The sequence below is a fragment of the Motacilla alba genome, chromosome 1A, assembly GCF_015832195.1.
Source record: "Motacilla alba alba isolate MOTALB_02 chromosome 1A, Motacilla_alba_V1.0_pri, whole genome shotgun sequence".
NCBI classification, from domain to species: domain Eukaryota; kingdom Metazoa; phylum Chordata; class Aves; order Passeriformes; family Motacillidae; genus Motacilla; species Motacilla alba.
In genome coordinates, this window is record NC_052031.1 from 8,381,779 (window position 1) to 8,408,571 (window position 26,793).

Below are 26,793 nucleotides of genomic sequence, written 5' to 3' on the forward strand. Positions count from 1 at the left end.
TGCACTTAGAATCATAACCCTAGGATTGTTAAGGTTGGAAAAGATCTCTATGATCGAGTACAGCCCTTAACCCAGCACCACCCTGTTCACCACTAAACAGTGTCCCCAAGTGCCACATCTGCATGCTTTTTTTTAACATTTTCAGGGATGGCTCTTCCACCACTGCCCTGGCAGCATATTCCAACACCTGACCACCCTCTCAGTGAAGATTTTTTCCTAATATGTAATCTTAAACCTTCCTGTGTGCCAGGCTCTCAAACTAGAGGAAAGCCCAGCCAATTTTCAGACAAATGACCTCTGCTCTGTTCCTTGCACTAGAGCCTGTGGTAGGTATGTTGTGTCATTGTCTGCACAACACACAGCAGCTAGTTCAGGATGTTTCTGCTCTTTCTTATTCTCTTCTGGGTGTTGACTATGTGCCCAGTCTTGTATAATGCTTAAGAACATATTGTTCTCTCGCAGAAGGTCATTGCATACATATTGGATATACAATGCAATTTTAGACCTCAAAAGAGCTCTTTCAAAGTCATTTTCTTTCACTTGCTAGTAAAAAAGGTCAAAAAAACCACTGCATTTTTCACTCTGAAGCAAATCAAAAGCAGAGTTGGATGCTCAGGAATTTGTTCTGCCAGAGATGATGTTATGCGTAGAGCACAGGGGTCATTAAATATACCAGTATGCTCTTACAAGAATAAGGCACAAAGGCTTCAGCATTAGTATCAGATACTAAGGGTGAGGCATACTTGAATCAGAACCCTGCCATGACTTTTTAGGCCCATCTAATAAATATCCAGGAACCCCAAGTTTTGTAATTAACTTCTCAGTTCTTAACTATTGTTAATGAGATTTTAGAAATTAATTTAATGCCTCCTTTGTGAAATACTTTCTATGAATAAGAGTAGGTGAAGAGAGTGAAGGGCCTGGAGGGGAAACCATACAAGGATCAGCTGAGGTCGTTTGGCTTCTTCATCCTGGAGGAGGCTGAGGGGAGACCTCATGATGGTCTGTAACTTCCTCACGAGGGGGGGCAGAGGGGCAGGCACTCATCTCTTTCCTCTGGTGACCACTGACAGGACCTGAGGGAATGGATGGAAGGTGTGTCATGGGTGGTTTAGGTGGGATATTAGGAAAAGGTTCTCTCACCTATAGGGGGGTTGGGCACTGGAACAGGCTCCGAAGGGAAGTGGTCACAGCACCAAGTGTGGCAGAGTTCAGGAAGGGTTTGGACAATGCTCTCAGGCACAGGTTGTGGTTGGTGTGCAGAACCAAGAGTTGGACTTGATGATCCTTTTGGGTCCCTTCTAACTTAGGATATTCTAAGATTTTGTGGTTCCTCAGGAATGTCTGTTTTCTCCATCACCTTTCAAGTGACTTTGCTGTTGACTTCATATCTTGACACTGGCTTGATGAAGTATTTTCTTACTATCCAACTGCATTTTTACAATCTGTCTCCATTTTCCAATTGAAAATTGTACTTCCATTTCAGCGTTTGAATCCAGCTCCAAGGCTTCCCTAACAAATAAATCCCAGAGTGGTTTAGCATCTGTACAAATGACATATTGCAGACACAGTACACTGAAATATGTCGTAAAAAATCAGATTTTACATGGTAGTCTAAGATATTTGAGTGAAAGCACAAACTGTGCTATCCAAGAGCAGATGTTAATTAATAAGTCTTGTATCATACGTGTTCTTTGCTCTTGATTGTGCTGTTTCAGAAGTGTATTTCCAGACTATCGCCGTTATCTCCAAGACAGTTTGGGTCTTCTATAATCTCATCAGTCTAAGAGGACAATCAAATTCTTACCTTTTGGAGAAGATATTTTGTCTGAGCAGTTCCATGTGTGCTGAAGCATATCCATCTGGCATCTCTGAAGGGAACTCGATGTGATAAATATTACTACAAATTAGCATAGTTTGAAACCTTGGCTCCAAAAGGATTTAATTAACTTTATTTACTGAATGGTCTTGGGATGTATTTTAAGACTACTCCCTGCAGAGAGATGAAGGTAAACACAGACTTTGACACTGCACGCTTGTGTTGGTGTGTATGGATGTCTGCTCTGAAACTTTCATCCAAAATACAGGTTTTGTTTTCTTGTTCCAAATGGAATATCCAACAACTTAGTCATTGGCAGTAAAACTTTGGGGTGCCTGAACTCTTCAAAATAAAATGTCAATAGCTGTTTTTTTTGGTTTTTTTTTTAAACATATGACTCAGGGTAAAAGTGCTATTGCCAAGGTTTATCAGTCATTAAACTTTCCCTCAGTGCAGATACAATCTGTGTGCCTGGGAGTTGAAACAAGAAAAAACACGTATTCCAAGGCATAAACAAAGATCTCATATGATTACAGTGCTGACCTATCTTTGGTTAAAATACCTTCCAGAACAGCTGTGGATCACTAGGCACGTACTTATGGACAGGAATTTCACTGGCAGATTGATGGAGGTTCTGCTTTTGGCAGCAGCAAGTATTAGGTGTGGGATGAACAGCAGTAGAGAAGCAGCCAGTTTTATAAGGAAGTGTGAAAGTAGCAGCAGAAGATTAGGAAGGACAACTGGAACCACTTCTAGATGGCTAGACAGATGGAAATGAATTCAGACACTTTGGAAAGTAAATTAAATTACAACTCAAGTATGTGCAAAAATTAAGAGACTGATAAAAAAAGACATTAGGAAAACTTAAAAAATAAATAAAACATGATTCAACAATTGTTCAGCTTTGCTGTGTTAAATGAAATAAAACTCCAGATGGACCAGCATCAATATATGTAAATATGGTGAGGATACTTTAGATTGATATCTTCTAACTGGCTTTGTACACTAGTAGACTGATCCACCTACAAAATATCACATATTCATAGTAATGATTTCTGGAAGACAGAAAGAATATTACTTCACAGAATGAGACTGGGTCAGGTCCTCAGCTGATGCAAATTGCCATAGTTACTTTGATTTCAGTGGAGTTATGCCAGTTAATTCTGGACTAAATCTTCAATTGAAGATTTTACTTGTAAAAGTTTCATATGTTTCATTTAATACCTTCTGTGCTTAAGACATTCTCTCTTCTACATTTCCTCTGTACTTCTGATTTTTAATTTTTTTTTTTTAAATTACTCAGCCTCTTTTTCCAGCGATTAAGGCTTTTTTTTTCCTGAAATAATTAAATTAGAACAAATATTTTCCAGGAAGACATACTAGGAATGTATCACTTGGATTCATTTCCAAGACAAAGCAATCCTAGTGAAACTGATGTTTCAGTTATTCATTTTTGGAATCTAGAGTTACATTGGTATTTGTCTTTTATTTGTTAGAATCTGGAATTGACTTTCAACATAATTTTGGTTTTTTTATAGGACTCTTAACTCAGTACATGTGAGATTTGTTGTCAGTGTAATATTCTTCTATGTATATATACACATATATATATATGGCCAGTTTTCTTTTAGATTTATGTACACAAAAGAAGTTATAGATAATTTTAATATATAATATATATTAAATAATATGAATTAAAATTAATATTTAATTTAACATAATTATAAGATATAATGCATCAGGAGATTAGGAGTGATAGGGAAAACCCCAAAATATTGCCCAAAGTCTTAAGAAACATGCAGTTCCTAATTCTGAGATTTTCTGTATTATCTTTGAAAACTGCTCACTCTCTTTGTGTCTGTTCCCCTTTACTTAGTGGTTTAACCCCGGCTGCAGCCAAGGCCCACACAGCCACTCACTCCCTCCCCCACCAGCAGGATCAGAGAGAGAATTGGAAAGGTATAAAAGCCAGAAAACTCATTAGGGTTGAGATACAGACACTTTAATAAAGGACACAAAAGCTGCACATGCAAAAAAACCAAGGAATTAAGTCCCCTCTTCCCATGGGCAGGCAGGTGTTCAGCCATCACCTGGGAGAGCAGGGTCCCATCACACATAATGGTGAGGTGAGCTGGGAAGACAAACACCATCACTGCAAATGTATCTCTCCGTTCCTCCTTCTTCCCCTCACCTTGTATGCTGCCCACAATGTCATATGGTCAGGAAAACCCCTCTGCTCAGTTTGGGTCACCTGTCCCAGCTGTGTCTCCTCCCAGCCTCCTGCACACTCCCAGCCCCCTTGCCAGTGTGGCCGTACAAAAAGCACAAAAGGCCTTGGCTCTGTCTAAGTCCTACTCAGCAGTAACAAAAACATCTCTGTATCATCAGCCCTGTGTCCAAGGCAAATCTGAAACACAGCCCTGTACCAGCAACAGTGAAGAAAATTAACTCGACCCCAGCCTAAACCTGCACATTCTTCTGTTTGATGAGACATATTCTCATTCCTTATCAATAGATAGTGAGGATAAAACTGCTGGTACCTCATGTGCTGCCTTCACATGGTCAGGTGGAATCAGATTCATCCCACCCAACCTTGTCTTCAGTTCTGTAATCTTTAGTCTACCTTCATAGACAAAGGAGGAAAACCTACTTCCAGAAGATGCTTGTTCTTACCCATATTATATTCCTCTCATATGCCAAGGTGAATCCATCCCTGTGATGGATTTGTTCTCTTCAGGTTGGAAGTAGCATATATTTCTAATCTTGCTACTGAAATTGCTGAAATTAGAGAACCTAATCACACATTATTAATTGATGATTAATTATATGTACAGCCAAATAAACTGACTTGAGAAGACTGAGTTACATAAATTGTGATATAACTAAAACTACTCTCAAAATCACTGATGTTCATTGCTGCCTGGGGATTTCTCAAGAATTCATGGCAGAAGTATCTGAAGAAGGAATTTTAGGGGGGAACAGATGATTGTAATATAATCAGGTCAATCTTTAGGGAATATTTTGCAGATCAGTCATCAACTATCTCTTTATTATAACCTCCCAGATATTAGACAAGCCATGTATCAATGCTTCTGAATTTGAAAGGGGGGGGGGAAATATTCATGGCTGGAAGCAAATCTATGTATGTGTTGATAGGCATCAAGCAGATAAAAAATTAAATTTACCCTGGTTTATGCTGATTACAGAACCATTAGAAATCCATGTAAAGGCTTAAATGATGTGTCACCCTTAAGATCTATAAAATTGCCTGTTCCATGGGCAACCCATTAAAGTGATCTCTTATGACTAGAGGTGTTCAGGATTTTTTTTACTCTTTCAATGCTTTGGTTTTTGGGGAGGTCATAAACTCAAGACCTGTGCCTGGAAGCAGAAGCTCTCTGTTTGACCTAGGATTGCTCTGTTTATGCCAAAGCAGAGGAACAATATACAAATAAGTTAGACTTCTGTCAGTAGGACACATTTGCTTGACCTCAACTTTCTTTACTATTTCTGGAGCGTATAATTTATATATAATAATTTTAATATAATTTACATATAAGCCAAGATTGCCTTTAGCAAACACCACAGTTGAAGTATTTCCTGCTCCACACTGAAAATTAGACTCCTCTTTGAAGCTCTGTTTGTGCCATCCATGTTTTCTCTTTCAGTTTTCCCCTGCCTTCAGAGATACATTTGGTCTCTGATGCAGTTCTTAATGCAAGGCAATGGTCACTGACTGTGTTCTAAAATTGGAGAGGAAGTCATGTTAAAATTTTTGAAAATTTGACTATAAAATACACTTTATAAATAGTATAATGAATAATTTAAATGTCTTTTCTTTATACCATATGCCACAATCCTTAGTGACTTGTTAGGTTTTATTAACTTTCCATGGAATCTCTTAGGTGTTTTCACTTGCCAAATTCAGAATAAATATCTGAAAAAAATATATTAAATTTAATACACTGTGATATTTTAGATCATAACCTCTACACACACCAAGTACATTATCACAGCTGTGTAATGCCCTTTTGCCTGAAACTGACAGCAACTCCAGATAAGAAACCTGTGCATTACTTTACTCTTGCATACAGCTTCTACTTGGTTCTAACTCATTGCTGACTAATCAGCTCTCTGGCAGGGTCTAGTGTACAAAAAGCACCAAAACAATTTAAAGCCACTTTTGTTCTCCCATCACTTGTGCGAGGAGGTACAAAATACACAATTCAACTCATTGTGCTTTATACCACTTCATAACCAGCCCTCATCTAGTTTTCCTCTCACTAATGGCAGTAAAAGGATTCTGACTAACTTGGGAAAAGTATGGCTTTAAATAATTACGGTTTCCTGAACACAGCTCAGATGGTAGATACACTCAGCCTTTGTATTTCCTGGGATATTGGCCTAACCAACAAGGAAAAAAAGCACAAAAACTTCATTCACATCTCTTTTTTTAGTAGCAGAAAGGGATATTATGTAACTTTGGCAATTCGATAAAGATGCAGCTTCAGAGATGGGCGAGTTAATGGAAGCATTCTGGTTTCCTCAAAAGAACGATGGTTCTTTGTAGCAATCATGCCCGAAGAGTCCCCCAGGGCTTGAAGTCCTCTTCTGTACTGCTGAAAGGATAATATTTAGAACAGAGACAATCAACTACTCATCTCCTGCCCTGATTTATGCTGTACACTTTGGATAACACTCATGCAATAGTGGAAATTGTCAAAGCTTTACCTGTCTTTTAAGCCCTGGGCAAGGATGGAAGGGGAATTAGAAGCTTGAATGAAACACTAAAGATAATACACTCCGTTGCTGTGCATAGTAGTTATAGACACATTAATATGCTTTGGAAATAATTTTGACCTCTAGGTGTTCAGAGCCTCAGTTTAGTCTTGCTTTTGCCATAAGAGCTTTTTGCCCACAGAATCTGTTCTAGGAGGCACCATTGAGAGTGGCTACTACAGCTGATTTACCGTGTGACTCGAGGCTTAAGGAAATGCCCAGAAATACACAGCTGGAAGAGGAGAGAATGTCAGAAGACAAGGAAGACTGGAGGTATCACAGGCGAATAAGGAAGTACTCAGCTTAAAAGAAAGCCATGAGGTTAGGACATGTGTTCACTAAGACTCAAAGCTGGTAATGGTGACAAGGAGAGAATTTTTGTTTGATGGCATAGTTCTTGCTGGGATAAGAATGATGACTGGTAGGTGAGGTAACTTATTAATATAAATAAAGTTTAATAGTTCTGGCATAACTCAAAGAAAATATAGTCCTCTTCTCCAGGCTTTTAGTAATTTATTAGGCTCTGGGCCACCCAGTTTCACCACCAAACAAATTCCCCGTAGGCAGCAGCGGGGGGTACTGGAGGGATTATTCTTTAGGCAGCAATAACACAAATTTTTTTCCAGATAGGTCAGTGATTCTCAAACTAATTTTCCTTTGCTTCCCAATGGGGGGGTGGAGGGGGGGGGGGGGGGGGGCTTGGGAGAAGACACCACAATAATTATTTGGCTCTATGGCTCCCAGGAACTATAGCCCCTTTTTTCTGCTTCTGCGTGTGCGGTCCATCTGTGCCCCAATCAAAATTACTTCTAGGACAGATAGAAGCTTCTTGACTCTTAACTGCCACTGCTTCTTGTGGGAATCTGCCTGGCAAGATGCCTGATCTTCTCCATTCTCTTTGCCTCTAGTTTGAGAACTCTGATCCTAAGATAGGGTTTGCTTATTTATAGATATATGTTTATATTTATTTTTTTAAATTTAAATTTAAATTAATTGGTTTCCTGAAGCTTTCAACTTCCTTGAGGAGTTTGGAGTTGATCTGGTGAAGGATTTCAACCTTTTTGCTTTGTTAATGTCTTCTTTATTTCTCCCCTCTCCTTTTGTATTTTAAATTCTACTCCATCATTTTCATGATATTACATTGACAGCTTGGGAGGGTGTGGGAGGAAAGGAATAACCTCTTTTTATTTTCTCATTTCCCTGTGTTACCTCCACTACTCCTGTTTTAACACTGAGAGAAACCATTGCAATGTTGTCATACTTTTTCATTGGCACAGATTCAATGTTCTGAAAAGCAACCTCATGCTCTGAATGCCAGGAAATCACTTATTTACTCATGAATGGCTACACCCCTTGCTGAGACTGTCAGGTGTTCTAAACACATATGGAACTTCTTTGGGATATGGAGGTTTTGGCTTAGTTGGCATCTTAACTAAGAGGCAGTACATACAATCAAAGTGGAAAGGATCTTCTTGAATTAAACAGAAATGTTTACAAAAAAAGTTTAAAAGAAGAGCTTAAAGAAAAAGGGGAGAAACTTACCAAAGATAATTTCATCTTTACTCTGTCTTGAAAAACAATTCTCAGTAAGTTAAACCAGGCAGTCACAGGGAGCCCTGCCTCTGACTGTTTTGGACTCAGAAAAGTTATTTTCTTAATGAATCCTCCGCTTAATCAGGTGTTAACTTGCTCCACACAGTTAACAGTGTGGTGTGTTATTGCCATCCTAGGCAGACCTGGTACAGAGAGAAATTAGACAAGTCCATCACCAAATAATCACAAAGTTTTAAGCATTTTTAGTAAGTGATCAAGTATTGTCAAGAAGTAGAAGCAACTGAAAAATGCTTCAGGATAAATATGGTAAAAAGTTTAAGGAAATAAATATGATTCTGTATTTATGAGATGTGCAAGTGCTTTCAAGAACTTCCCTGACATCCTTCCTGACTAAAGTAATGCTCTTATAGACATTGGCTTGTCTACTGCAGTGCCTGGCCAGAAAACCTTCACATTCAGAGAAGGGTGTTAAGCAGGAAGTCTGTAGAAGAGAAAATTCTCTGGAATTAATTACCTGATTGGCTGCAATATTTGGTATGGACCAAGCAGACTTGTTCAGAGTGAAGCTGGTTTTCTATTCTCTTTGCCCTGGCAGAGATTAGAATTAACTGAAGCAGAAGGTAATATTTGAATGCTCATGTCCATATTCTGAAATTCAAATACCACCTGGCTTCTTAAATGATTTCTTGGTTCCAGCTGATTTTTTTTAAGGTAGAATGACCATCTTATGAAAAGGATATTAAATTAAAATTCATATGCTGAACAAACACATTCCCTAAAACTTAACTATTAGCAAATGCAGTACAACTGAAGACCTGAGATAATTAAATATTAATGATAACAAAAAAAGCACATTGGTATTTTTGATCTATTTAAACTCTTAAAATTGTGAAAAATAAATGAATATTTCATCAATTTAATGTGAGCAGGCAAAGAAAAAATATTCTGCAAGGCAAATTCATATCAAATTCTATCCACAAAATCTTGTATCTTTAAATAACATAAAATTTATATGCTGACCTGTCAAGAAGAAATCACTGGGAGATATTGGAGATGATAAAATTCATTGTGAATGCTGTAATACTGAGACACATTCATATGCTTTGTTATAAAAGTACTCTTTTTGGATGATAATTTTTACCAGCTATAAAAATTACTAAGCCAAACTCCACCTTCTCTGTCTAACACTGTACAATTGTACTGTCAGTCATTACACACAATACTGAGATTTTTATATTTTCAATGTGACTGAAAGTTCTTATATGACTAAATTAAGGTCATTAAAATACTGCCAACTTGAAATCTTCATGGACAAAAGGAGGAAATGTCTAATACAGATGCACTTAACCCAGTTTAACCCTCATTTTGCTTGTGAGAATAAATCTTTGGGTTTTATCACTGTAAAGAATAAATTTCTCTGTGTGTCATTGCTTTGAATAGGTTGGGTAAAAACCCACTCAAACCAATCCAGCACTCCCATGCTTTAATCACACTCACAAGCACAGGCAAGAAAGGGTCTTAAATTTTCAGAGCATGTCCCAGTGGAAACATTAAAGATCTTGCTAGTGGAAATGGGCTATCTAATACCACAATAAATATAAATCTGCCTGGAAAGATCATGATTATCCTGGAAGTCTAAAAAATTGAGACACTTGGTTTTGGTTAGGAGAAAGCTTTTAGGTTTCCCAAGTGTTATCTGCCCAACATTCATTTCATCTCATGCAGCACTTCTAGATTTATGTTAAACTGAGCTGTACAAGCCCTTCTATATATATATTTTTTTTTTTTTTAAATTAAACAAATTGTTTTAGAGTTCCTGTGGCTGAGGCTGGATGAATTAAAATGCAGGCTTTGGTGGGATCTGTAATTAGCAAGGATGTTTGATCTAAAAGAAGGAAATAAAAATAATAGTTAAACTGTTACAAGTCCTTGAGTTTTATATTGCTGTTGTCATGTCTAGAAAAATGGCACTGAACCATGCTTAATATGGTTTCAAATTTGGCCAGTGTCTAACATGATGTATTACTTCAAATAAATGTTTTGAGTGAATCATATCTACAAGAAGACATTTGAAAAATTCTTATGTTCACATAAATATACATCTCAGACCTTATAATTTCACTTATGCACAAACAAATAAATGATTGTTTGAGAGTAAAACGTGGGAATTTTTATCCAAACTATTCATTTTTTTCCTATTAGAGTAAAAAATAAAGTTCTGAAATAATTTTCCATATGTCACAAGAAAACGGACTTGTAGGAAAGAATTTTTTTTTTTCTTTGAAGAAATAAAAGAAGACTGTGTTTATTAGATGTTATTTGGGGATTTCAAACAATGGATCTTTTGAGAAAATCCAGGAAATACTGTTCTGGTTGTAAAACTAACAAATTTGTAATATTTGGCTGATCATTATGAGACTTTTTCTTCAAAATCTGGATCTTACACTGGATTGATACCACCAGTTACATTCATTAGTATTATCAATACCAGTGTGTTCTTGGTAACTTCTAATGCTTTGATCTCTTCTGGATACAGCTCAAAATCATGGTTTACTTTGTGTTGCCTTTATATGTGTTAAGGATTCAAATTATTCATGCAGAGTGTGAGTAAGTGTATGCTATAACTGACAAAATCTCAACATCAAAACCTTGTGGCTGGTCACCTGAGACTCTCTTTGCACACAGCAGAGCTAGTTAGCAGAGATATATTTCATCACATCTTAAAATAAATGTCAAAAATAGGTCAAGTGTGTCACACCCTGGAAGTCCTTAATTCTGTCTATTGACATTTGCAAACTCAGCTCTTGATGTCTGCTGCAGAAACCGGAGCACAAGTGTTTATACTTTCATTGTCAGATATGATTAGGAACTTGAAAATAGCACTGAAGTGATTGGAGAAACATTCCTGAGGCCTCTACTCCAAATCTGTCCAGCTATTGAAGAGATGTATTTATTCCACTATGAGAATATAAAAAAAAAAATCAGTTTGGAGCTATGATAATTTTATTTTCTCTGACTTTAGGATTCTGATGGTGCAGGTTTATGTGGGCTGATTGCAAAACTCATGAGAAGGCAATGCAACCTGGCATAACAGCTAATGAGCACCAAGTTCACATTTTGTCACTAGTACAGGTTGGAGTCAGCAATGAAAGAAATGTTACATGGTAACAAGTATTCTGCCTGACATGAAAAGTCATGAAAGAAAGAAAAAAAAAAAGCAATAGAAAGGCTCAAAAGGGTTGGAACTCCTTAAAGTACTGAAAAAACCTCTGATATTTAGAGCAGTTAAGCTGAAGACAAAGAGTTTTGATCAGAGAGGGTAAAGAAACTAATTGTTGCAGCAGAGAACACAATAGGATGAGAAAAGATAAAATCACAAGCAAAAGAGGGCCAAGTGGTTCTTTCTGTGCCTTGGAGTTGCTGATAATTGACAGTTCTTGGATTCAAACCAAAAGTCTTGCTATATTTGATATAAAGATAACCCCAATAGCTTGGAGGAGTTTCATGACTGTATCTTATCTCACTTCATGAAAACAGTACGTATTTTTAACTGATGACAAGTTCATTTCTGTAGAGTAGGAAAGAAAGGTGTGGAAAAAAAATGACTGATTTCCAAATATGATAAGAAAATAAGTTAGTGTTTAGTTTAGAAGGTGTGTCTGACAGCACGCTTTAATTTATATGCCCAAAAGCCTTCAAAAATCTGGGGTGGGGGAAATAAACCTCAACAAAAATAGAACAATCATCATCCTGAGGTATAATTTACCTGCATTAAGGAGGCAATACATATCATGCCTTCTTTTGAGCAAAGTCTCTGGATGTAAGGAGATTAGATCCAGCAGCCACTGGATCTAATTAAACCACTGCCTCTGGAAAACTGCACTTTTTCAGGTGTGTAACACAGGGTAAGGGAAAAATTTGATTTATTCAATTACATGAGAGAAAGAAAGAAAGAAAGAAAGAAAGAAAGAAAGAAAGAAAGAAAGAAAGAAAGAAAGAGAAAGAAAGAAAGAAAGAAAGAAAGAAAGAAAGAAAGAAAGAAAGAAAGAAAGAAAGAAAGAAAGAAAGAAAGAAAGAAAGAAAGAAAGAAAGAAAGAAAGAGAAAGAAAGAAAGAAAGAAAGAAAGAAAGAAAGAAAGAAAGAAAGAAAGAAAGAGAAAAAGAAAAAGACATGTATGTTGTTTATCCAGTTTTCAAAATCATAGTATCAGTATGTGGAATACAAGACTGAATTATCACCGTTTAACTCATTACTGTCTGTCACTGTTTTCTGGAAATAATGGATATTTTTAGCCCACCACCAGTTGTGAGGTTCTAAATTATTTGTGAGGTTTTAAAACTGATTTGTGTTGCCTTACATCTGAAACAGGATGAGCTCAAATATGTAAACATATGAGCTCAAATATGAATGTGCAATACACTGCTAAATCCTAATTAGGTTGTGTACTCAAGTCACTGAGCCATTGGACCTACACTCAATCACTCAGGAACATGCAGTACTTCTTTCATGTCTGTGGAAAAAATAGCATTGATTTCACCCAGAAAAAAACCTGTAAACTGTCTAGGACAACTTTCCCATTCCAAATCAACATGATTTTTGAAGCTGACAACAAAGGAAATCTGCATTCGTTAAAGGCAGACAGGCCAGTTTCTGAGAAGTTATATTTTACTGCAGGAATGGATGTAATCAGGTCAAAATCACAGACTTGCAAAGTATCACATGGATTAGAAATTTGCAGTGTTCATTTCTAGGTTTTTTTGTTTGGTTTTGGGTTTTTTTTTCTCCTTATTTACAAAATCTGATGTACAGGGAAACAGGTCTCAAAGTTTCATTAAAACTAATTCTGGTGCACCTCTCTTCAAGAAAGACTGTCCCTAAAGACAAAAAACCCCATAAAAGATCATGAAAATTGATTAAATGCAGACTGTTCTGGAAAACTGAGGTTCAGGGTCACTGGACTCCTCACTGTCATCCTAAAGGTTTAGCCCAGCTGAAGCTCTGGGACTTCATTGAATCAGGAATTACAGTCTACCAGATGAATCACTCTTCCAAGGGAGACATGGAAGCTGTGGCTTAACTGATTTTTTACAAGGAAGGAGAGCTTAGGGAAAAATCCACTTAACCCTTTCTTGGAGTTAGCAGAATGATCATTGAACTGGAAATGCTTCCAAACTATCTGAGTTCAATAAACCACTCCTGAATTAATGCTGTTAATTAAATTTTCCAACAAGTTTTAAAGAAAAACATGAAATATTTCCGTTTCTGGGTCTTTCAAATCATAGTCACTGAAAAGAAAACACATTTATAAATTTCTTTCCAATGTAAATTAACCAGGTTTTGTGTACACAGAAGGGTCCATTTAGAAAGAGAAATGAGAAGGAGTTTTGACTGCTCAACAGCCAACAGACTTATCTGCTCCCAGCAGAGTCTCCTTGGTTTTGAAACACTGCTCTTGTGTTTAAATGGAAAGCAAAAAGTGATCTGTTTAAAGAAAATTCTGATGTTGGTGTTGGGTTCTCATGAAACGTGGGACTTTTTAAGGAAACATCCTAACTTCCTATATGCAATTACCAGAATGCTGTTTTTTCCTTTAAATCTACAATTAAACATGAGCCTGCTTGGCTGTCTGTAGAAGAAGCATTAAAAGATGCAATCTGTTCTAGTTACAGTAACCTGCAGCAAATATTTCATAATTGAGAGCTGTGGAGGCGTTGAATCCAATACCTGTAACATTAATATCCTTAAAGCACATAAACAACTTCAGTGTCAAAGACTCTTTTCCCATGAAGTTTCATTATGCTATTAAGATTCTCACCTGAGGCTGCAGGGTAGGGTTGTTAACAGCTGACTTGGAATAAAATATACACCAGATAGGGTTTATTCTATTAAACTGACTTGTCAGTAGTTTCACTTTGTATTCTTTCCATAGAGCTTGAGATATGAAATGAATGTCTTAAATTAAGACAGTAAATGAAACTTGATACTTTGTGTTTTAAAGATAGGGCTGTGTACAAATAATTGATGGTATGGCTGTATTTTTCATGATGCAACAACATTTTGCATAGTTACCAGTCACTAATGAGGTTTTAAGAAACTGCATTTTTAAAAATCAGGCTGTGTGTGCTCATGGAATATATTTGGCAGCCTCAGAGAAAGCCTGTCACACTAAACAAGTTATTTTTCTGTGAGTTATCTGATAAGTGGTCTGTATCCGTGCAGAGCTCTAATGTAAATCTTTAAAAAATGTAAGAAAGCCTCAATATGATCACAATATGGTCCTGGGTGTTTTGTAAAGCCAACAACTCTTCCAGCCAACTTAATATTCCAGCCCTGGGAGGGACTCCTCCCTGTGTTTTGGGAGCTCTACAAGTTGTTTCTGAAATTCCAATATAATTACTAGCTTTATACCAGAAATCCCATGGAAGAGGCCTTTTTGGAATGTATGCATTTGCAAAAACTGTATGATGTTTTAAAGGCTTCTTTTTGTAGCTCTGTTTAATGGAACTGACTCCAACCTCAGCCTTACAAGAAAAGAAATACTTTCCTCTCCAGCATGTCAAAATATGGTCACTTGCTCAGTTTCAGAAAGACTATATTCATATTCTTTCCATGTCACATCAACAGAGCTATCCATTTAACTTTCAAAGCATTCCTTAAAATTGTTCCCTGGGCTACTTACAAAAAAGCAAGCTAACATCAAGATAAAACCTTTGACCACTATTAGTGATCACCAGATAGACCAATATTATTTAATTTCCTTAAAAGCCCTTGGCTGCCTCAGCATAACAGTTTCAGCTACACCTTTACTTTCCAGCCTTTGGTCATATGGGTTCAAGGTCCAGTAAGCCTCTTCCCTTCATTCAGTGTAGATGCTGTGGCATTTTATAAAAACAGACTTGGCATGGCATTTAGCTCAAGTTTGATGGATTTACAAGAAAGATATTTTCATGTGCTGTTTTTAATATCTTTTTTTTTTATTTATTAACAATATAGTCAACATCCTCAATAGGATTTGAGGCTGTGCAATTAACTTTTAAAGAGACAAAATAAATTCAGCTCAGTATCTCAGATTTAGGCACCTAAAGCCATTTGGGATGCTTGACAGTATCAAGTATAGAGACAGAATTGATAGATGTGACATGCTACCAATGACCTTCTGAAGCAACACTTCAGGGCACTCGAAATTATACTGGAGGTCTAAATTGCATCCTTAGTCTGAATTCCACATTTAGCATGTAGAAGGTAATCTATATTACATAAATTTATTCTATCATTAAGGAGAGCCGAAGTATCTGTGGCGGAAAAAAAAAAGGGGGAAATTTGTATGAGTGCTGAGCATACCTGGAACCCCTTAAATACAGGTACAGATGTATATCCAAAATTCTTCTTTTCTGTAGACACCTTCCTGGGGTTGTACATTTGTTCATTTGGTCTTCCCTAGTCTGGCAAACTCTCTCATTCTAAACCCATGCAATTCCTGTGATTAATGCCTGATGCCAAGACCAAGGGAAAAACATTTCACAGGACTATTTCCCTCTAAAGCACTCAGTCTATGGTGTAGATAAAAGGTACCAGCTGGACAAATTGCTTGTATCTTTCCTTCCAGAAGAGAACACTTTCTGAAAGTCTTGTAAAAAAGACTTATTCTGATCTAGCTGGTGGTTAAACTGGTTCTGATCTAGTAATTGCTCTTTTAAAATACACTTTCTACAGGACTGTAGCCTAAATTTAGCAAAGTGAATGTTTTTGTTCAAAGGCCACACTAGTCAACAATTTCCAGTGCTGGAAAATATTATAAAAATTACTGGGAACAGCAGGCTGTCTGTTTTTTTCCAAAAGCATTAGAAATTACCAGCTCTGAAATGAGACCCAGGCTCCCGGCTAGCCTGGAAATGGAATAAGAACCACCTATTTCTTCAATAGAGTTCTCGAATTATTTCTGGCTTCTGGTTGGAAACATAATTAATTTTCCTTTCATTTTTATGTTCTTGAAAGTTTTTTTGATTAAAACAGGGAGATGACATGACAGGAGAATGCCAACTTGGTGCTGCTTGTTTCTTGAGAGCAAGAAAACCAGTTCCCTGATGGAGACCTCATGGAAAAGTTCTGTAAGTCTGAGGGGAGGGATGGGCTGAAGGGGAGAGGGAGATGGGAGAACAGGAAGAGAAAAAGGGAGATTAGTAAAAGAGAAAGCTGAAAACAGAAAGCTGCAAATAGAAACTGATTTTTTGGGGGGTTGCTGCTTCCAGGATTTTGTCCTGACAGGGAGGACTTGCTCCTTTTATGAAAGGAGTAAGTTTGGGAAAGCAAGTAGAGGCAGAAATGGTTTCTGGCCTAACCTTTCACAACAGCTTGGCTGAGCTGTAGACAATTTTACAGTGGAGATGAAACAAGTTTGGAGACAGGCTTGAGCATGGAGTAGGGGTGAACTCCAAAAGCCTCCGATTTTTAAAGAAAAACAAGTGGTTGTGTAAGGTTTTAAAGAGCATCTGAATTAGAGACTTTGGCTATGCTAATATGATTTGCAGATATACAAAGTGCCTTTGCTGTGAGCTGATAACCAATGTTTTTCAGAAATGAAGGTGAAAATCTTTCAGTGAAAGATTATCAGATTCATCTCTGTACAAATAGCAACTGTTATCTATCTCAGAGGCTTTAAGTAAATGTTAATATTTGCATAATTGCAGACAAACATTTTTAATGAATAGGAAACTTTGACATGTTCTGAAAAAGCTTCTTAAAAGAAACCAGCTCCAAACTCAAACCAAACAGCAGAAAAACCAACTAAAATCCTGCATGGGAAGCATTTCATTTTAGTTTATTCCATCCTCGATTAGTTTAAAGGAAAATATTTCATTATAGAAACATGGTTTAAGAATAAATCTCTGTTCAAGTCAGCACTGGAGTAGTTACTTACTTTCCATTGGCACCTGTGGGACCTAAGCACATGATTCATATTAGACAGATGCTTAAGTGCTTCCCTGAATAGGACTGTGACACAGTGACCCAGCCCCAAAAGTGTATTAATGTGTAATAGGCAGTCTCTATAATATGCCAGTAAACCAGAAATAAAATGGCTGCTTGTGCCAAAATCATCTCATGATATGTAGCTTACAGAATGGTACGTTGTAGGTTTACTACTGTAATTCATTTTTATCACTGCAGTTCGGCTGACTTCCTGACAGAAAAGGTAAACAGGACAGAAGAATCAGCGCTCCATGATTCCTCTGTACCTAAAGAGATTTATTCTCAAATAAGCTTAGGGACATTCCTTCTGCATTCTGATAGACAGCAAGCAGATTGAAGAAAGGCCATGCTATTCCTTGGGCTCTCAAACAGTAGAGAAATAAAAGGATTCCTAAAACACAGATTGTAACTTTGTCAGCACTCAACGGAAAATCCTCAAATGTAAGTGAAAAGCAGAAACACAGTGGAAGAATAAATTCATTCAGAAACTCCTCAGTTCACTAGTTTAGAAATACCCTCCCATATGACTGCTAAGATAAGACATATTTTAAGATTTTTTTCCTTATTTTTATAAATTTATTTTGTAGGTGCTTCCAGTTCTGTGATTAAGTATCTTACTCTTTTGCTTAGCTGGAATACAATTTGTCTTCCTATTAAGTCCAGAGTTCAAAGTGATTAGATAAATCTGGGGGAGTGCCTAACACATGTTCAAGCAAAAAACCCAAATAAATCAGTGTTGCAAGTAAGTTCATTGCAGGGTCTATATTTTGAGAGGAATTAGGGTATTGAAAGCAATGGTATGCTCTTGATAAATTCCAATGCTTGGATCAAGGTCTGAGGGAAACAAGAATTGCTCCTAGATGGTAATAGACAATTCATGACTTAAAATTACACTGTCCAGGGAAATAAACCCTGAACTGCTCATTGCATTGAGAAGTGCTGCAGCTGGAAGACTGTAGGATGGAAAAAACCCAGACAACTGGAGCTGGAGAAGTGACAATATGTAGGTGAAGATGTGCAGGTCATGAATTCAACAAGGTGAAGTCCATCCTGTGATGCAAGACCTCTTGGTGCCTGAGTCCCAAGAATGGCAACATCTGCACTGAGGAACAAAAAAGCCCCAACTGGGAATTTCAAAAGTTTAGTGTTGAAGAGGATTTAAACAGCAACGTTTAAATTACTGTGTTTAGATTGATTACCCCAGTTTCTGAATTGAACCTGAATTTTGGTACAATGACTGAACTGTATTCTAACTGATGAAAAATACATGACTGTTTCCCATGCTGCTGCCAGGCAGTCACTGTTCACATTGCATTAATACTTCATTAATACTTGCTACTTTTTCTAAATGGACTACAACATGCATTTGGTCTGACCCAACTGGTTTTTTTTTTTAATGGAAAATTATTCTATTTTATATATTACTAAGATGGGCCTGCAGGCAAGCTTTCTAAATCCTCTTATCTTCATTGAAATTGCCCCAAAGAAATGGAAGAAGTGAGCTTGATTCCCACCTTACTCAATCCAGCCCTAGAGACTTGGGGTGATTACCTTCTCTCAGAGGACTTAGAGAGAAATCAACTGCTTTTAATTCCTGGGTTGATACAGATCTGAAATAATCACCCACCTCTCTCTTTTTTATCTTCAAAAGAATAAACAGAATTGCACAAAACCATTTAAATGAGCTTAAAGTGCAATGTGTTAAAATACTTCCCACTAAAGTCTTATTGAGGAAAAACTGTTCTGTAATTCCAACATGTCCAAATCCAGTATGCAGTAAGCATGCGTGTTCTGTTTTCACAAAAAAAAGTCCTGATAGGAAATATCAAAAGAGAATACAAGAATTCTCTAAAAAAACCCTTACAAATTCTCTAGTTTGATTGCAGTCGTATTTGAGTGCCTAAAGCACTGTGTTGCTTTGTGAATCAAAGGTTATTTTTATTTTTAGATATTCTTTCAGCCACTGATGGAATTTCTAATCAACAGGAACATTTTAATCTTTTGTTATCTTGTATAAATTGTTTAAAAAACTCCTGTTTACATTGAGGGGGCACAGAGGAAAATTTCACATATTGCAGAAGTAGGTTGTGAATGTCCACGATGTCTCATTTTAAATGTAATTTAAGGGTTTCTAGTATAATGTGGGATTGAAGATGCTTTGCATAAAAAAAAAAAAAAAGGGCAAATCAGTAAATAACACCCATTGTCTCAGTACATTTACTTAGAAATGCAGATCTGCTCGACAAGGTAGTGTCCCAGACTCATTATCTGTGTCTGAAAGTAGGAGAAAAGGAGGGAAGTTTGCTCCTTTCGTACTTCATTTGGTCTTGCTTTGTCTTTCTTCATAAGCCAAGCTAAATATCAAGTGTATAAAAACCACTTGGAAGTGGAAAAAACAACAAAATACCACAATGCATTTCTTGACAAGGGTGCTTCTCCCAAAGCAGAACTCTTTTGGAATATGGTGTTGGCACTCCAAGCCTGTATCCAGGCAGGGACTCTGAGCTGGGTGATAAGACACTTCCTCCAGTCCAGACTTTTTCTCTTCCAATCTGTCAGATGTTATTTGTCCATTTCCCTGCATCATTGTGAGTCTTAATCACTGAGGACAATGCTGGTATAATCATCAGCGGAGAAAGGTTAAGGGTCTTAATGTGCCCCAAGCACTATAAAAGCCTCAGAGAAGAGGTTCAGTGACTGAACAATATTATCTTAAAGGATAAAAATGCTTTTTTTCTCCTTAATGTATACAACTAGATGTGCTTTTTTTTTTACTAGACTGAGCAGAAGTGACTATAAAGGTCACTGATAATACTCTGTATTTATAGAACCGTTTAGAAATATTCCTATCTCTTCCCATCACTGTGGAGGAGTTTTACAATCCTTTCTTTTCATCAGGTTGGCCATTGACACAATTTTTTTTACAAAGTTTTTGGAACATGGGTAGAACTTGGAACAATAGTCAGGAATTTGGATGTACATGTTTAGGCTGTTACAAATTCTTCAGAATTATTAAAACCTTTACCTACTCAGGGACTTCAGTGAGACTTTCACAGTTCCATATATATAAATTAGCTGATATAGATAAAAGATTTCTAAGATTGAGCAGCTTCGAGAACTTACTGCCCTCTGTCTAATTATCAAAGCAATCATCACCTACCTAGCTGATATTTTAGGTTCTAGGTTTAGCAGCATTGGCATCTCACACTCTCCTTGTGTCCCTCTTTTAAGGCAGTGAAAATCAGGTGGCCCACTACTGTTTTAGCAGCCATTTTAATGGGTCACAGAACTTTTTTCTCTGAAGTGCCAATTTTGATACAGGAATGCACATCCTAAATTAAATAGTTCCAGTAAAAGGATCAGTGCAGCCAACTTGGCTTCACATTGATGTACGTTGGCCTAGCACACTGAGTAAATCCTCAGGAGGATGGTGTTAAGATACCAGAGATACTCTACCATTGACATCCAAAGAACTTCCAGAAAGTAGTCATACATTTCTGTTTCACCATAGGCACATCTGAGGTAGAGAAGGGCTCAAGTCTGAGTCATGTGGTTCTGGAGGCCTGTGAAGCTTTTGTATACATTGTGTATAGAAGGGATATTTCAGGCTCTGGGATGTCCATTTGGCACTTCTTCAAGAATGTGAAAAGCAGGCTTAAATGAAAAATTCAAAGTTCTGTAATAGCTGATTCTTCCACATAATAAGAGACAAAAGACTTCTTTACTGAAAGCAAAAACTTTTGTCCAATAAAATAATTCTAAAATAAACAAAATCTCTTTTTTTTTTTTTTCATGATGTGATCAAGTACATTTGTCATGGGTAAAGTGCATGCTTTTAACACTGTGTTGGTCACAAGATTTGTACATTGCAAAGGCCCTGTAAAAGCTCAGAAAAAGCTTTAAAAACAGATCCTTGCTCACTGTAACTAGAGCATGGAACAAACTGATATCTGATCAGTGAGCTAACAAATGACCCATTACAGAGGTTATTTAAATGTTTGGAATAAAAATGGTAATGCCTCTTTAGGTACTTCCAATGGCAACACAGGGGTTTGAATTCTCTGTTGTAACAACAAAATGCTATACAATTTAATGAGAAGAGCCTGAACTATTAAACCCTACAAACGTCACATTAATTGAAATCTATGTGTAAGCCATTTAACTGCAACTTGTTTTTTTAAAATCTGGAAGTTGATTTTTCCTCTTTTGTGGTTAGAGTCTATCATTATCTAAATGTTTACACAATAACATTGATACAGTTTCTCATTTTTGAGTGAATGTATAACCTACTTTTTGCACATCGTGATGGCTATCACATTTCTGTATTTTTGTTTACCTTTCGCTTAGTATTTTTAAATATTAAGCACTGGTAACATAGTCACTAGCAGTAGAACATTGCCTCCATGCACAATCTTAGGGGTATGGCTCTGCACCACAAATCCACCCACAGTAAAATCAGTAAAATTAATATTCTGTGCCTTATTTTTTTTAAAAACCAGTGGTTTTAGGAAGTATCAAATGTGAAGGGCTTTCTTTAGAGCTGAGAGACCCTGAATTCCAGGCTGGAGGTGAGAAGGTTTACTTTGTTCACCTCACATACATAGTGGGATTTTGTAGGTGCTATAGTCCTGACTCCCTCTGTGCAGTGACAGGTCCAGAAGATGACTCATTACAATATCATCCAAGTCACCCAAGTGACCCAAGTCACCCATTACAATATCATCCATTGAGTACAGTCTGTTACACATAAAGGGAGTTGAATAATGCTGCAAGTGTCTTTAAAACATAAAGGAAAGCATTTTTAAATGATAGTTCTCTGAGTGTGGAGGCTCTGGAAAGCTTCAATTAATTTACTTTGTTATGAAATATTTTCTGTTCACAGAGAAATGTGTAGGGTTAATGAATACTGACACCTGAAAGTCTTGGAGATCTAAGTATTGGAAACACATCCTCTTACTGTACATCCCTAGAGCCAACCAATGCCCCTTATCAGTCACTGGATAAGCAGCTCCACTGTCTAGGACTTGTTTTCCTTAAAGAAAGATTGTTTCATATGGTCCTCAGAAATCTAGCACAGCAAGCCAAGCTAATAGCTTTGTGCTTCATTTGCCTGAAACAATTATTTTGGTCTTTTCACTTGGAGAATTTTTTTTACTCAGTGGTGATGACTAGAGTTTGGCTGACTTTTTTCTGTCTGGTCACTCTAAAGTTTTGTTATCTGGTACATGGATAAAATTCCATACAAACCAATCTAAGGTAAACAAAACAAAACTAAACTTTAGAAAAATGGAAACAAACAAAAGGGAATTGGAGAAGTGCTCCATGGGATGTACAGCATCTGCAGGCTTGCTATGCTGAGCATTTCAGATAAAGAGCTGAGAACTTTAGCCAATTCCTTCTCCTCTCATCTATAATTTCCTGTTCATTTTTGTCATGGGCATAAACCCATCTGCTGCAATAACACACACAGAAAATTATTTTTATAAAGCTGAAATTGTTGTGGTAAACAACACTTTTACTTCATGCAAGTAGAAAAACTCAGAGCAGTTTTACAGTACCATAACTAGAAAGAGTTCTTTAGCAGAAAACTTTGCTTTGTAACTAGAATGTGTAAGGGAATAAGTGATGGAGCTTCAGCAAAGCAAAGAATGTTCATAGCAAACATCTGGCTCTACAGTAGGTTTATAGCTAATATAGAATAATTTAAACTTAAGTCACATTCTCTTTTGTGATTAGATAAAGTGATTCCAGAGCATTCTGGCTTGTAGCCATTAAGACTACTAAATCCTGAGCAAAGGTTCATGTTTTTAGATCTCTCTTTCCACTGGTGATGGACATTTCAGGGAAAGTATTAAAAAGTATTCTTCATCACATTAGAGACAAGCAAGACAATATTCCCTTTCATTCCTTTCCTGATCTCATTTTTTTCTTGGGTTAAATTCATAGCCCTGTGTATGAGATCTACCACCTATCAATGTTTGCCATTTCTTATGGGCAATCTGTCAGCTTTCATCTGCCCCATTTTACCACCATTCATTTTTAATTAGAATGTTGAATGATTATCTTGATATTATCCTTTTACTTTAGCACCTTAAAAGTCATCGTATTACTTATATCGAGCTGAAAAACTGGAGAAGAAAATATATACCAGAACAAGAAGAAATTAGTTTAAAAGAGACTAATAGATAGATATTCTGAATAGAAATCACAGAAGTTTTCTCACTGTTACTTCCATGACCTAAACCAGGATAATGTTGTTCTATACAACCTCAAATTAAAAAAAAAAAAAAAAACAAACCAAAAAAAAAACAAACAAAAACTTTGAATTTAAAAATTGGGAGGAAACAAAAACTGTTTACAACTAGGCAGTTAGCAATTTGTAGGTCTCAGGTCTAAATCTAGATGCCTAAATTTAGGAGACTATGATGTAAATATCTTCAGGTCTGTGACAGACGTTGTTCTCTCTCTCATAGAAGTCATTGGAAACCTAGCAAAGGATTTAGTCTGGTTTGATGTCTGGTGGCATTTCAGGCTCCTTGTGGCAGCTGCTTGGCCTCTCCCTGACAATTGAGAAGGATGTAGCTCCCCTGTAAATCTTTTGTTGTATCTCCCAGTCCTGTGAAAATCTCAGACTCCCTACAGCACTTCAACTGGTGTCAGACACCTACATTTAGATAATTGAATACAGTAAAAGGTAGAGATCACAGCAGGCCAAAAGTCAGGTTGCCTAATCTAATCTAATCTAATCTAAACTAATCCCATTTGAAATATTTCATAGAATCTCAGCCAGGCTCCAGTTGTCACTGTCACACATCTCCCCATTGTTCTGTATCATCTGATAAGCAGCATGTCTTGTGTGCCAGGAGATGCATATACATCATGCAAATGGGTCATGCCATAGATGTCTGCTCTCAGAGGAGCTGAATGGCTTTTCCACGTGCTGTCAATGGTATTCTACCAAAATCTCTGTTGATAATGATGAGATCTTAGACACCTACTGAACATATAAAAGTCTGCATATGTGTTCCTGAATTTAGACACATTTTATACAACCATAATCTGCACTACATTAAATGTTATTTATGCCAGTCTTTGATAGCTCTAAATAGCCCTGCACAGGGACAGGGTTTCCACCTTCTCTTGTTCAAATACACAGATGCAGGAGAACATCTGGGAGTGTATCCATGCCAGTCAGCAGTGGACAGTGGTAGCTGGTAGCACTCCACGCTCACACCCTTGAGACCAGCTGACCCATGGTTTGGCTTTGTGCTCCACAGACAGAAAACATCCCTGAAGGTGCTCAGTTCAAAAGTGCTGTATTTTGCTGCCTAAAGACTTGTTAGACAGCAGTTCCAAATGGAATGCTGTCCATGATGGGAGTCTGGTCTTAGTCTGATGGAAGTAATAGCAGGTGTGGAGAGATCCCTTTGGAAACAAAATGGGCCAGCGCAATTTTTGTGTTAATGCAACATGTGTTCTTAGTTTCATTTGCATGAAACCTTTTCTGTCCATGTGCATTTATGCAACTGAAGAGAAAAGCTAACATTATATAAAAGAGCACAATGCAACTTTTGGAAAGCAAAGCGTGTGTTTGGGAGACAACTGTTCACATCAAGGCCCAGTTGGATTTTTTTTTAATATGAAGGCAACTCAGTAAAACCAATGAACAATCTTGTTGTAACTGAACAAGATTTATTCCTTGCTGTCTCAAGTTTACAGCTGCATGGGGTGCTTATAAGGGTCAGGATTCTGTCCTTTTTTTTTACCCTATTCCCCAAAATCTCAGCATTCAATCAGCAAGGTCACAGAATCCTTTGGGGGAAAAATACAGAAATTGGCCAAGAATTTGTTCTAGCTCCTCTGGTTTTTGTTTTATATTTAGGAACTACAAGCTTTCTTAGAGCAACATGAGCACAGTGTTTTTACTTTCTGTCACTGAGAGATTTTTGAAAATGTTTGATGTGATTTGAGTTTACTCTGTGCCTCTTTCTGTCTGCCTTGAAATAGTGCTTGATATTTCCAATGTATGTACTTCTGGTGTTTGAAAACTGAATGGTAATAAACACAAACAAACAAAAAAAACCACCCAAAAAACCTACAAGCCAACAGTAGAACACAGAGAGAAGGAAAACAAAGCATGGAGGAACTGTGTTGGAATATAATGGTGAAGATGGGAACTACATTAACAACTCTGAGGAGAAACCTTGAATCTTGTTCAATTTGGATTTTTCTCGGGAATGTTTGGTAACATTTCTGTTTAAGTTAGCTTGTTGTAACCTGGAAGAAATCACAGCTTTAATAATATTCATCTGTGAAAATCTGAACAAACTAATTATGTTTGGGCATGCCTGGGCTGAGGTGTTACCCTAATTTAAGGCAACATTTTGTGGCTTAGCAGTGCAATAGTCACAAACCATAAGGAAACATAGAAGAGACTATTAAGTCTCCTCCTAGCAGGAAGAACTGTGTGTGGTCCTTCATCCTACAAGTACTCTCAGTAAAATGCAGAAATCACTGGAAAATGAAGATGATTAGTGGAGCAAGAGAACTCAGCACAGTGAATGGCAGCTCACATTTCTGGGTCAGCTGGATCTTACATGTGCCCTTACTAAATTTCATGACTTGTCAAAGCCTTGGAAATTGTAAATTGTGAATGGAGCATTAATATAGAGTGTCTGGGAAGCAGCCAGTTGCCCATGCAGTTGCTTCCCAAGAAATTAAAGAAGACTTAAAATGTTTTCGGAAGTACTTTGGGCAAAGAATAACTTCTGATTTTATATAATGCTGGTTTTTATTGCTGTGCATTTCTAAATCCACATTCAAAAAATGGTGTATTTGTCTCCTTGATTGCAGGAGCACCTAGACAGTTCGCTATAATTTTACCAAGACACTCATTGGGAGATATAATTTGTTTTTATTAGTGGTCCTAGAAACCTAACCTGGCCTATAAAACTGTCTAGCTGAAGGATTACACATATATAACTTTATTTACTCTTTTCAACTCTACCTGGCAAACATTTCACAACTGCACACCGTGTTTCATTGGAAAGTAATCATTGTACTGCCAATGGCTTAGAAGAGGGTCTCCATCCTCAGTTGTAAATTTACCAATCTTCAGTGAGCAACACTGATTAATCCCAGATGAGTATGTGATTCTCAAAAGCTGTGGTCACAGCGTTGCAGACCTGGGATGGAAAACTAGGGGTCACATTTCTGTTTAGGGAGGCACATTCACATCTCTGGCTGTCTTGTGTTTTGCATACCTTAAAATCAACAACTGAGTTACCTAACCTGGAAGGAATAAAGCAAAACAAAACAATACCCCCACAAAACACTCTGGTGAAATGAGGAAGATTAAAAACTTGCCAGTATGGCCTTTATATCTGTCATATCTTGCTGACTATTTTGCATTCCTGTGCTATTGCACCAATTTCTAAGTATGAAACTTCCTTTTCAGTGGTGTGTGTGGTGGGAAGTTATAAATTAGACCTATAGACAAATACAAATCTGAGGAAGAACGTTAGTGTGGATTATTCACAGCAGAAGAAGGAGCTATCTTTACCAGAGCTGTCAGTGACTCTGCTATCCCACCCAAAATACTAGATAATGATCTATAGGGAAGAAATCTGTACTGGCAACCAGCAGAAGTAGCATTAATAGGTCTTTTTTACTTC